The 13,130-nt window shown below is 33.8% G+C and overlaps 2 long non-coding RNA genes across 2 annotated transcripts; one reads left to right on the top strand and one right to left on the bottom strand.

Annotated features, from left to right (window-relative positions):
* Positions 1-4,638: 4,638 nt before the first annotated feature.
* LOC141376565 (uncharacterized) lies at positions 4,639-12,713 on the bottom strand. Its single transcript, XR_015502433.1, has 4 exons — positions 12,552-12,713; positions 10,067-10,146; positions 9,338-9,861; positions 4,639-6,830 (listed from the first exon to the last, which is right to left on the bottom strand). It is a non-coding gene; the product is annotated as an uncharacterized LOC141376565 (long non-coding RNA).
* On the top strand, positions 5,972-10,568 carry LOC147834755 (uncharacterized). The gene is made up of 3 exons (XR_015502431.1): positions 5,972-6,890; positions 8,570-8,809; positions 8,920-10,568. It is a non-coding gene; the product is annotated as an uncharacterized LOC147834755 (long non-coding RNA).
* Positions 12,714-13,130: the final 417 nt, after the last annotated feature.

The raw sequence follows: 13,130 nt of genomic DNA, 5'->3' as shown, positions 1-13,130 counted from the left end.
CTATATAATGATCTCAACAATAATTGTGTGCACAAAAAGCAAAGGCAAAGATTCACACTCTAAAAAAGAAGAATCTTTACATAATAACAAATTTAGAACTGTGTAGTCCTAAAGAAATGTTTTTGTTGAAATTATTTCTTGTGTAAGTTTAGGTTTTTTTTTTATTTCCCGCCTTTTTGTTTTTCAAATCTTTAACTGACACAGCACCTTATGGTTTTCTTGAGCTCAACCATATTAGCTGTGTCTCAACAGGTTAATAAATTCATTCAGGACATTTTAAAGAGATAGATTACCCAAACTCTCTTACAATTTACTCATCATACACTTGTCACAAACCTGTTTGAGTTTAATTTTTCTGTTAAAAACAAAGGAAGATAGTCAAAATATCTTCTACGGCAGCAAATTCCGTTTTTACTGTTGATATTTTGCACCAGATAATCAGAAAATGACGAGTTTGATCGCTTTAACTGGTTGGATGGACACACTGCTGTATTTGTACGTCTTTTATGCAATATTCCAGTTCTGCGCATAAAGTTAATTAGCATTTTTGGATGGAAACATAGCTAGTGTAAAAAGTGATTAGTTAAAGTGAGTAAACCAGTTTCCTTAAAACTTTACTTAAAAATAATGTCAGTAAACTCACTGTAACTTGAAACTGAAACAATTTAAGTTGACATTTTACTCACTTTTTTTAAAATACAGAAAACTAATCGCTTTCAAGTATTATTTAAAATAATACCATATATCCTAAAACGTGCATAAAAATCTGTATGTAGATTACTTGCAATTAAAATGTAAGTAATTCTGTTGTAACTTAGAACTGTTAAGTTTAACTCAGTTGTTTAGAACTACACACATTTTTAAAGGTAAACTAAACACTTATTACTGGAAATAAACCATTCTTTTATTCATTAAATTCTCACAGTTCAACTCACCAGCAAAGAATCTTTAATCAGAAAATGCTACTCAATTTATTAATCAAAACTGATCAAAATCCATAAGGACAAAAAGATCTAGAGGACATCAAAATTGTCACTAGAAAGACATGATTTTCATTGTTTCATGGCTTTCCGTTTTTGTTGTTTGTTTCACTTATGTACTTTTTAATATTCAGTGTCAATCTATTAATGTTTTAACCACTAACTGGGATATGAGCACTACCCAAAACAATAATTACCTAACTATTCTTTTTTTAAAACAAAAGCAAAAACAAATAATAAAGTTTTTAAAACGATAAAATTTTGCTGCCTTTATTTTAAAGCACGTTTAGACTAAAAGTGACTTTAAGGAGAAATGAGTACTTCAAATAGTAATAATATAAGTACAGCACCTTCGCCGTGCTCAAGGATGCTTCACAGAACAATAATAAAGTAAAAATATAAAAATATAAAAACAAGAAAACAAAAGGACATGGAAACATCAGCTACAGAACCTAATGATTGTAACATTTAGAAGTGAGTTTTTAAAAGATACTTGATGCAGCGGAGTGAGTGTCGGAGAAAGTTAAAGTAAAAAGTTTAATAAACTTAAAGCTACACTGAAAACCCAACAGTCAAATTTATGACAAGAAATGAGTGTAGTTAACTCAAAATTTACTGAAAGCTAATTTAACTCATTCGAAAAGAGTTTTAAACTCAGTATTATGGGTAATAAGTTAATAAAATACCTCATTACTTCAACTTAAATTGAGTAAGTTCACAGTACCCATATAGGTTATTTTTACACTCAAATGGTTTGTAGCAATCGGTTTTCTCAAATGGTTTGAGTTGCATTAACTTACTGGGGTTTACAGTACTTAATTGGTTTGAGTTCTCTTCATTTATTGGGTTTTACTGTGCTCAAACTGCTTCGTTTAATCAAATGGATTAAGTTTAAAGTACTCATTAGGATTCGTTTTTAAACTTAAATGGTTTGTTGCAATCGGTTTCCTCAAACAGTTTGTTACCTTAACTTTTTGGGTTTTACCGTGTATAAGTTGTAAACTAATCAAATTGAGTTGACGGTACTTAAAAGTGCAAGTTGAAAACATGCAAAGTATTAGAGGACAAGCTAAAATAAAATTATTTAAAATTCTCAAAAAGCTGATGCAAACAGTTGCCTCCATTTTTTAAGTAAATGGACACACAAAAAATCTTTTTTTACACTTTCAAATGATAACTCTTTATGGAAATGTGGAGAAAGGGATCTATTTAGCACCATTACTTTGTAGAGCAAGCCAGGCTCATTGGAAATACATTTAAAAATGAATGCTGCTTATTCGAACTACTTATTTAAAACGAGTTGAAACAGCACAATTCTTAAGGTTTTTTTTTTTTAATTACTATTATCATTAATACTTAATTATTTTATGTTTAATCCACTTAAATTTGTAAATTTTCGTAAATTTGATCCCAGCATTTTTACCATGTATGTGTAAGGCTCAATCCCTTCAATAAACCCAACCAATAGTTTTTTCAAAGTTTCACAAAATCGTAAAGCAAGTATTTCCAAAGAACCTGTGTTGCTTTAAAACCCATATTTTCCGTTTTTATATATTTATATACAGCTACAAAAGTTCTGCTATAATTTGGCTGTCAACAAATAGGGCTGGATGATTTGTCAGTGAATGGGCTCTATGCACAGCTATAGAGTTTTAAAGCCAACTGTAAACTTCCGGTGAAAGCTTAATGTGACTATTTTCAATTTTACAAGGTTGTTTAGACAGCATGAAAGTTGTATTGTAAATACAGTACATTCCGTTAAATAAACTTCAGCATTCGTTTAGTTTTTCAAGCGTAAAACGAGATGAAAGATCGTTGTAACCACTAGCACCATCAGTAGCAACAGGCTAGCGCAGAAATTCCATTGAAAATACTGGGGTAAAATAAACTGTCATATTTTAAAGACATGGCGAGGGAAAATGGAATTTAATGCAGTGCTTCTTGTCTGATCTGAGACCCACTTCATATCGTAAATCTAACAGGCATTGAAGACCACAGATTTTTTTTAAAGAAATCAGATCTTAAACATGACATTCTGTAATGGAAAGACAATTCACTAGAAGCCCTTGGGCTGCCTGGCTGAAAATTAAACGTCTGTGTGTGCACATAACCCATCTAGTTCTAGTAAACCCCCAGCATGTACTGTCAGATGGTGCAGCGTTTACTACAGAGACTGACAAGCTATGGAAAATCAGGCATTTAAAATCAAAATCAGTTTAATCAGACGATACTGAGATCAATATAGTTGTTTATATCACTTCCAAATGAACTACGGCTCAGTGTAGCAAATATTGAACATGAAAATATCACATATAAAAATAATACTTTTACTCCAAACTCTCTTCATACCTTCAGTCCAGTGTTTAAAATAAATAATTCCCTTGTCATGAGATTACTGGTGACACTGAATTAATAAAAGCTGTTAAAGCTTCTGTTTATATGCAACACTGTTGGGATTTCCTAGATTGTTTCTTCATGGCTATTTAGAGTTTTCAAAAGTGAGCTCCCTCTAGAGTTTGGAGGAGATTTACTACTGATCACAGAACAGTGCTTCCTTGAAATTTATGACAATTGCAGGTATGATCAGTGGTGACTGTGATGGTGACTATTAATCGGCCAGCTTTAGTCATAAGATGAAGTGCACACATGCAAAGTCTGCTTCACTGATTGTACCCTGATGCCCATACTGAAGGTTCAGCAGTAATAGTTTTGTGTGCACAGATGGTGCAGCAGTGCAACTGAACAAACACATTGGGGCTGTTTCTAGCACTGCCTGTACGATAACAGATTTCTTTGTTCTGTGTGATATGCATGCAATTTGCTCAGGTTGGTTTGGTCAATCACTCTCGGATCTGTTGCTCTTTTTATTTTTACAATAGTATGGTTGTTAGGTGTGGGGTTTTTTTGTCCTCTGTATTATGAGGAGGAACAAATTGTAGATGAGCAAGTACATTGTGTTCAGGACTTTTTTAGAAAAGCATATCTGGTCAAATTTAGCTTTTGATGCCACAAATGAGAATCATACAATACAAATCATCAGGTCAAATTTAGCTTTTGATGCCACAAATCAGAATCATACAATACAATAACCACAATTAGTCTTATAAAAGACAGGATGAACATATTTGATCATGTACCACAAAACCAGTCTAATGTTGCATGAGCAACAGCCAAAAAACTGTCAAAATTATTCAAAATATTTGGAATATTAAAGGTCATGTTCCATATGGATATTTTGTAAATTTCCTGTTGTAAATACAGCAAAACCTACTTTTTTTAAACGTTAACGGCATTGCTAAGAACTTAATTAGCACAACGTTAAATACAATTTTCTCAGTGTTTCATTTTTTTAAACCTTCAGATTTTCAAAATTGGCATATTTTCCCATTAAAACAAATCATACATCATTGGTAGGTGTATTTATTCAGCTTTCAACATGTACAAATGTATAGATTTATAAATCTCATAAAATTAACCTATGATTAGTGATCAAAGTTCATGTATGATGTTAAATGTGACGCCATAATACAGACACAGTAATAATAATAATAATAAATAATATAAGATAAACTCACATAGATTGAGATCACAGCAATAGCCTTCTCATGAGCAATAAGAAAGTAAAGTAAATAAAGCAAAAGCAAACTGGCACAAATTTGGAGACACATTAGTGAGCAAGTTTTTTTTTATTTATTATTAATATGTTACACGACACAACAAATTTTACACAGTATTAACATATGTTATCTATTTAAACAGATTTATGATATATCTGGGCTGATATGAAATATTGTCAAATCAATATATAGCACTTTCAAAGCAGCTTCACATTAATAACGAGAAAATAACATCAATAATGCAAGGATGTCATGTTTTTCAGCTCAAGTCAGTTCAGACTTCTCTGTGTAAAGTAACTTGCATCATTATATTTTGCTCATTTCATTTATTTTAACAGTTATGGTATTTGTCATACTACTACATCACTTAATCTTTTAAAACACCAATGATTTAATAACACTGATAAAAGTCTTCTTTAGCTGATCCTAAAAGGAATAGTTAATAATCATAAGTATAATACCACAGTTAACATCAATCACTCTTTTTTAAAGATGCCCGAATGCATTGATACAATATATTAAATTGATATTTACATAGGTTTGTTGCTTAGGTGCGTGCATAAAATCTCCAGGATATATTTTAACTGGTCAATTTTTAACACAAAGAATTGACCCTAATATTATTTGGATGGTTTTGACCATATTTGGAAGGGTCATGAATATTAATGAACAGCTAATGTCAGTGCTTAATTCTTTCTCTCTCTCTCTCTCTCTCTCTCTCTCTCTCTCTCTCTCTCTCTCTCTCTCTCACACACACACACACACACACACACAAACACACACACACACACACACACACACACACACACACACACATGCACACAGTACATGATGCACTCTATACACAAATGGGAAACAATCTAACTTCTATTCTCTGGAAGAAGTAAGTGAGTAAGCTATTTTGCTCTTGAGTTGTTTTGAGGATGAAATATAGGCTAAATCAAATGTATGCTATACTAAAGGAGCCAAAAAAAGGTTATTTAGCATTAAATCTTAGAATATTAATGTATGTATACAGTAATTAATATCAATTTCTGCATAATCAGAGGAGTTTTGAGTTTTTTGGCATCCTTTCACTTCAGAAAAATGATAAAATGTGTTATTAAACACTTGTATTCAGTCATTTACATGTGTTTTCTAGCATATTACCAACACACTGCAAATTTCACAATGTTAGACACTTCATTGTCATGTTTGCCTGCTTCATAGAACTTAAAGCCTGTCCTGTTTTCAAAATAAGAGTCCAACATAATTAGATAAACTTAAAAATAAAGGGGAAACAATGATCATTGTTTTAATCTTACTTGTGTACTTGTGTAATAAAACTTGGCCAATACAGCGCTTTCTGGGGCATGCATATTAATGATCTTGTGTGGACTGTCTGAGTCTGTGTTTGTTCTGATTGGCCTGTTTTTCTACCAGAATATTGTATTTACAGAATTTACATGAAACACTTTTGTTTGAGATTCACAGTTAAAAGTCTATGCTGAACTCTTATTATTCAGCTATGCCTTGATATATTCAGATTTTCATTACATGGCACTTACTGTATAAACAACAACACAATCAGTCACATTTAACCATTACAGTTCAACAGCATAAAGTGTAGATGCAAAAACCAGTGCCATCTGAAATTTCCAAAGACAATTAGGGTTATTCTCTGCCTTCTTTGATTATGTTGAGGTATTTCACTTTGAAGACTAAGAAAATAACTTATTTTTTGCCATAAAAGGGAACTTGCAAACCTACACACAGGAGCCTGATTAAAAAAAAAAAAGTTAATTTTAGAAAATTTCAGATGGCATTTAGAGGTTTTTGCATCTGAACTATTCAAATTGTTTAAATGTGACATACACACACAAAAAGATGGATTTGAGGACTGATGTAAATATGTTAAAGAGCCCCTAATAAGGGTTTTTGAAAATAAGCTTTCATGCAGTGTGTAACACTACGTGAATGAAAACATCCAGCTAAGCTTTAAATGAGCTGAAAGTGCACAGTGTTTACAAGTATTGATTCTTTAACAAAATAGTCGACTCAGAGTCAAATAAATGAATTGTATTGGGTTTGGATCTTTTGCCTGAACGTGTCAACATCAATACGGTACATCAACAAACATGTAGTAGGATCCGGTAAAACGTGAACTTGCCTTTCCCTTCAGACTCTAGCAGAGCGCAGGGGTTCACAGGACTGATCATGACGCAGAGATGACTACCGACAGATGGAGATTCGGCTGCGGGAAATAAAGGGTTAAAGTTCATTTTCAAAACAATACCACAGTATAGCCAACCTAGTGCTGTGTTTGTTCCTGTCAGTTTTCTGATGATTTATACAATAACCTAAGCTGCAACACAGGATTTGTTGAATTTGTTTCTAAGGAGCAGCAGAGACTATATGGGACTTTGTCAGTAACTATAACAATTCATATGAACCACTTTCTTCTTCCTCCAGATTATAACATGTTAGTGTAATTAAAATATTTGCTTCGTTTTGTATAGTTTGTAAAATCTGTATTTTCTTGTGTGTTGTAACTTGTAATCGCTCCGCGAGGCTTGTAACCACTATATCTATTATAGATCCGTGCTTGCAATGCATCTCTCAGATTGAATATTTATGGGCTGTTCACATATTGTGTCCAAAACCATGTTGAAAATGTGACGCTTGCTTCTTCCTTTACTGATTTAAATGCGCTTCTGAACTTGCGATCCTCTTTCGTTTGTCTTTGCTATAATAGTTTGCTAATATACTTCAACTTTTGCCACTGTGAGGATTAATACTGAATGTGTGTTGTTGTTATTACTTAGGGTTAGCATTAAGAATAGAGTAATATGCTGGGGTCTCATGTAAAACATTGCGTACCCAAAAAGCTGTAAATGTGCGTACGCAGTAAACAATTAAGATGTATGAAACACTGCGTATGCGGAATCCTGCGCATATTCTCTTTGTAAATCCGAATTAACATGAAATTAAGCGCAACATGCACGAGCGCAAAACCCTTCCCTGCCTCCTCGAGATATATCCAGCTGCAGAACTGCAGAACCACACACGTTTCACGTTCCACACACAGACACTCTCTACCACACACGATCTAGGCAACCCATATATGGTAACTAACTAACTCTATTGTTTCCCATTTCACTCATTATTATTATATCGTAACGATCATTTTAACATCTCTGCTGTTTCTGAACTCAAATAAAAAAAAAACTGTAAGTAAAAATAATTGGTTAAACACTTATGACTTAAATCACGTGTTCACATACACAAAGAAAACATAATAGACCGTCTAATTGTAGGATTAAGTTTAATAAACTAATTTAGAATCTAAATATTATCATACTTGGCTAAAATCACTTTGTTGTAAAATATAAAAAGCAAACAATAATGTGTCACATTAAAAGGAATTAATAAAGTTAATCATTTAAACAATATATATATATATATATATATATATATATATATATATATATATATATATATATATATATATATATATATATATATATATATATATGTTATTAATTGTTATAAATAATATATAAATAATATATAAATAATGTTATAAATAATATAATATATGTTATAAATTAATTATCTTAAACAATTATCTGATTATAAACTACTGTCTTTTATTAAACTCACAGCTGTTATATATATATATATATATATATATATATATATATATATATATATATATATATATATATATATATATTATGTTTAATTAATTATTAATAGTTAATTTGTTTCTATTGCTAAATTTTGGTTTAAAAACAATATATTGCTTACTTTAAATTACTACAGTATTAAATGTGGGAAATCATTTATTAAAAAGTTATTGGAAAAATAAGCAAATACACACTATTTAAGTAAAATATTACTATAGTGTTTTACATTTATTACATGTAAAAATATTTTTATTACATATAAAATGTATTATTGCCTATATTAACTTGATATTATTTCCTTCAGTATAAATGAATCCATTATACAAATTAAACCTGTCCAATTAAGATCATTTAGCAAGGCCAGCAAATGAGTATCTGCTAAAATGACTCTGTCAGATAATAATGACTCATCATCTATGATGACTGATAGAAAACTGTTTAGTCTGGAATAATGAATGGCAATCGGAAACATCGCTCCCCATACGCCCGTCTCGATCACAATATTTGTGAAATAAAATAAACACTCTTGTTTATTGTGTACAATGTTTATTAACCATTTATATCAAAATTTATCGATGACGATGTCCAAGAAGACGTTAATAACATTAACATCCGTCATAACCATATATGGTTTGCCTAGATTGTGTGTGCCAGATTGTGGTCATCGGACCAATCACAGCAAATTAGTTTCGCGCTAAGGAGGGGTTTGGGAACAATTAATCGCTGAACAAATCACATGAGAATCATTGAGATAATTAGGTAAAAATAAATGCAGATTATAAGAAAATGAAAGTGTTTATTGACCTTGCATGCAAGTCAGTCTGTTGTTGGAGACCCCCAAAACCAAAAATATGACATTTTATGATGCAAAATAGGGTCTCTTTAAACTTTAAAATGGTACAAAAGTACTTTTCGCTACAGCCTTGAACTGAATTCATCCATTTCAGGCCAAAAATGTTTAAGATTTTCTGTTTCTAAAGACTAACTTCAACTGTGTCAATTTGATCTGATTTATCCGAAGAGCTAGATTAAACGCTTCCAAATTGATGTATTATCTAGTTTCCTTCCTTACCATTCTGAGGATGAGATGATGAAATTATGTTTTTTTTTTTTATTTCAACACCAGAGACTTCTTCCAAAGGTCAAGCTGACCCTGTGAGCTGACGGCACAAGTTGAATTCATTACTGCCACAATCAAATAATCCATGATCCCAAAGTGCTCCATTTCAAGTCTGCTCATGCATACTAAGAAACATTGTATTTTTAGAGCTTGGTGTGACCGTGAATGTTTGCTGTTCAGAGACTTTAATTCCACACGACATTCTCCAAATAGGAGCATGAACCTATGAGAACTGCAGAGTTCAATTAATATCATTCTCCTAGGTTTCTGAAGGCTGGAGATGGCTGACAGGAGCGTGGGTGGGGCTACATCGGTGGGAGGAGCTTGGAGAGTTTGTTGGACTGAGCTGAATGGCTGTGGTGTCTTGCAGAGTGGGTTCGCTGGTCTCCATCTCAAAAACGGCTTCACCCCTCCTCATTAATGGCCAGTGGTCCCGTCTAGTAGACTTGCGAGAAGTTTTTCTGGTGTGCCGTCGACTGAAGATGCAACACATAACGAAAAATGAAAAAGCCATCAAAAGGAGGATGGGTCCAATGAAGATGGGAGGGTTGCTTAAGGGGAGGACTTTGGTGAATGTAAGAGCGCCCACTAGGGTGATGTTAATGCCTGCCAACATGATGCACAGCCCACAAGCACAACAAAGAGCCGGTGAGGGCAACCACTGATGGTGAAGCACCCTACCTTCACCTGACTTTAATACAGGGCGAGCATCAGCATTAGAGAAAAGCATCCTCTCTAAATGGTGCTGACCTTCCTGGACACTGAATAAAAGGGGAAATGAGAGAGAGAAAACAGAGAAAAGCAGTAATGAGTATTATAGCAAATGTGCTGTATGAACATCCGCCTGCCTGTTTGTGCGTCAAATCTGAGCTCTGAGCTCAACCAATTCAATTATGCCTGTCAGGACCAGATGAGTCTGTTGATGTGAAAGCTGTGGTTGTGAGGAAATTACATTAACATATAACTTTATTACTCACTGTGTAGTTTGCATTAAACTGCATAAGTAGCCTAAATGTTTAATCAGTTGATTTGTTTGCATAAGGAAATTGAACAAAAATGTTGTTATATATTTTGTACAAGTAAACACTCACCGGCCACTTTATTAAGTACACCTGTCCAACAAATTTCTAATCAGCCAATCACATGGCAGCAACTCAATGCATTTGGGCATGTAGACATGGTCAAGACAATCTGCTGCAGTTCAAATCAAGCATTTTGAATGGGGAAGAAAGGTGATTTAAGTGATTTGGCATGGTTGTTTGTGCCAGACGGGCTGGTCTGAGTATTTTAGAAACTGCTAATCTACTGGGATTTCACATACAGCCATCTCCTGGGTTTACAGAGAATGGTCAGAAAAAGAGAAAATATCTAGTGAGCAGCAGTTCTGTGGGAGCAAATGCCTTGTTGATCCCAGAGGTCAGAAGAGAATAGCCAGACTGGTTCAAGCTGATAGAAAGGCAACAGTAACTCAAATAAGCACTTGTTACAACCAAGGTATGCAGAAGAGCATCTCTGAACACATAACATGTCCAGCCTTGAGGTAGGTGGGCTACAGCAACAGAACACCACACCTGGTGCCTTTCCAGTCAGCTAAGAACAGGAAACTAAGGCTACAATTGGCACAGGCTCATCAAAATGGGTCAATAAAAGTGAAAAATTTTGCCTGATGTGATGAGTCTTGATTTCTGCTGTGATATTTGGATGGTAGGGTCAGAATTTGGTGTTCACAACATGAAAGCAGGGATCCATCCTGCTTTGTATCAAAGGTTCAGGCTGCTGGTTGTGGTGTAATGGTGTGGGGGATATTTTCTTGGCACACTTTGAGCCCATTACTACCAATTGAGCGTTGTGTCAACGCCACAGCCTACCTGAGTATTGTTGCTGACCATGTCCATCCTTTTATGACCAGTGTACCCATCTTCTGATGGCTACTTCCAGCAGGACAACATGCCATGTCATAAATCGTGATTCATCTCAGACTGGTTTCTTGAACATGTCAATGACTCCCTGTACTCAAATGGCCTCCACAGTCACCAGATCTCAGTCCAGTAGAGCACCCTTGAGATGTGGTGGAACACGAGATTTGCATCATGAATGTGCAGCTGACAAATCTGCAGGTACTGCGTGATAGTATCATGTCAATATGGACCAAAATCTCTGAGGAATATTTCCAGAACCTTGTTGAATCTATGCCATAAATGATTAAGGCAGTTCTGAAGGCAAAAGGGGGTCCAACGCTGTACTAGTAAGGTGTACCTAACAAAGTGGACAGTGAGTGTAGGCACATTACTGTTATTATTATACACTAGGGGTCACCAACATGGTGCCCACGGGCACCAGGCAGCCCACAAGGATTACATGAGTTGCCCACAGGCCTGTTCTAAAAATAGCTCACCATTGCACCCCATACCAGTATCTAGTATTTTTTTAAGCTATTCTTTATAAATCACACCTGAATTGGTGTAAAATATGTAAATGACATTAAGATATATATATATATATATATATATATATATATATATATATATATATATATATATATATATATATATATATAAAAAACTAAAACTATTTCAGACAAATAAAGTGTTGCATATTGATGTTTCTGTTCCTTACCTTGTTAAATCATAGTTGAGAACTATTGTGAGAAATCATTAACATGATCAGTGTCTTCACATAGATGAATATCATTAATCATTAATAATAACAACATATAATTAAAAGTAAATTGAGAAAAATTGTTATTTAGGGAGTGATCAAACTGGTAGCCCTTCACAGTGATTGGTACCCAAGAAGTAGCTCTCGGTTTCAAAAAGGTTGGTGACCCCTGTTATACATAATACCACTAAATAAACATATATGTACAATCACAATTCACTAAATTGACACACTGTTGCCTTATATATGTGGATTTATATTCAACATCTTAATCAAAATTTTATTTTAAAGATGACTTGCACATTTTTACATTAAAGTTAACATTACAAAGTACAACTGTTAGGGGTGGGTGGATGGATAGATGGATGGATAGACAGTTTTTTTTTCCCAAGCTGATATAATCAGTTTTTACCGGTTATTAAACTGAGGACGGCATCACTCTCGCTTATTTTGTAATAGAACACATAAACGAATCCCAGCTAATAAATTCGCTTGACGTTAAACTCACCAGAAGATGAAATTTCAAAATGCTGGCGATATGTTGTCCTTTGTTTTAACGAATCCCGCACAGTTCCATAGGAATACCTCGCACTCTTGAACTTCAGCCGGTGCAGCAGCGCATGGTTTTGGTCTGGGCGGTTGTGATGGAGTGACAGTGTGCGAGTGGTCCGAGCGCTTCACACAAGAGTCGTTCTCATCATCGCCGCAGGAGGCGTTCTCGAGCTGCGCTTCAATTCACCAGGTCGGAATATCTGCATAAATCCTGTTATCCTACTCCAAATTAACCAGTCTTGTTTTTCCAGCAAACTAATAAATGAACAATAATAACAACGAAGTGTGCTAAAAAAAAAAAGAGTTATATACAATCACACATCCTATGCCCTATATGGTCCAAAATCTGACAGGTGGACAAAAGTTTGTTTTTAGTAAAAGCAAATATAAATATGCACATAAATAATAATAATAATAATAGCATAATACAAAGCAAGAAGACGTGAATAAACTGAAAAAATAAAATAACCATAACAACAGGCAAAACACATGAATCAACTTAATCTTGAGCAACAATAATGAATACATTTAGACC

Source organism: Danio rerio, chromosome 11 (genome assembly GCF_052040795.2).
Source record: "Danio rerio strain M-AB ecotype USA chromosome 11, GRCz13ab, whole genome shotgun sequence".
Lineage (NCBI taxonomy): Eukaryota > Metazoa > Chordata > Actinopteri > Cypriniformes > Danionidae > Danio > Danio rerio.
The sequence above is the reverse complement of the archived record's forward strand: the minus strand, read 5'-3'. Positions and strand labels throughout refer to the sequence as shown.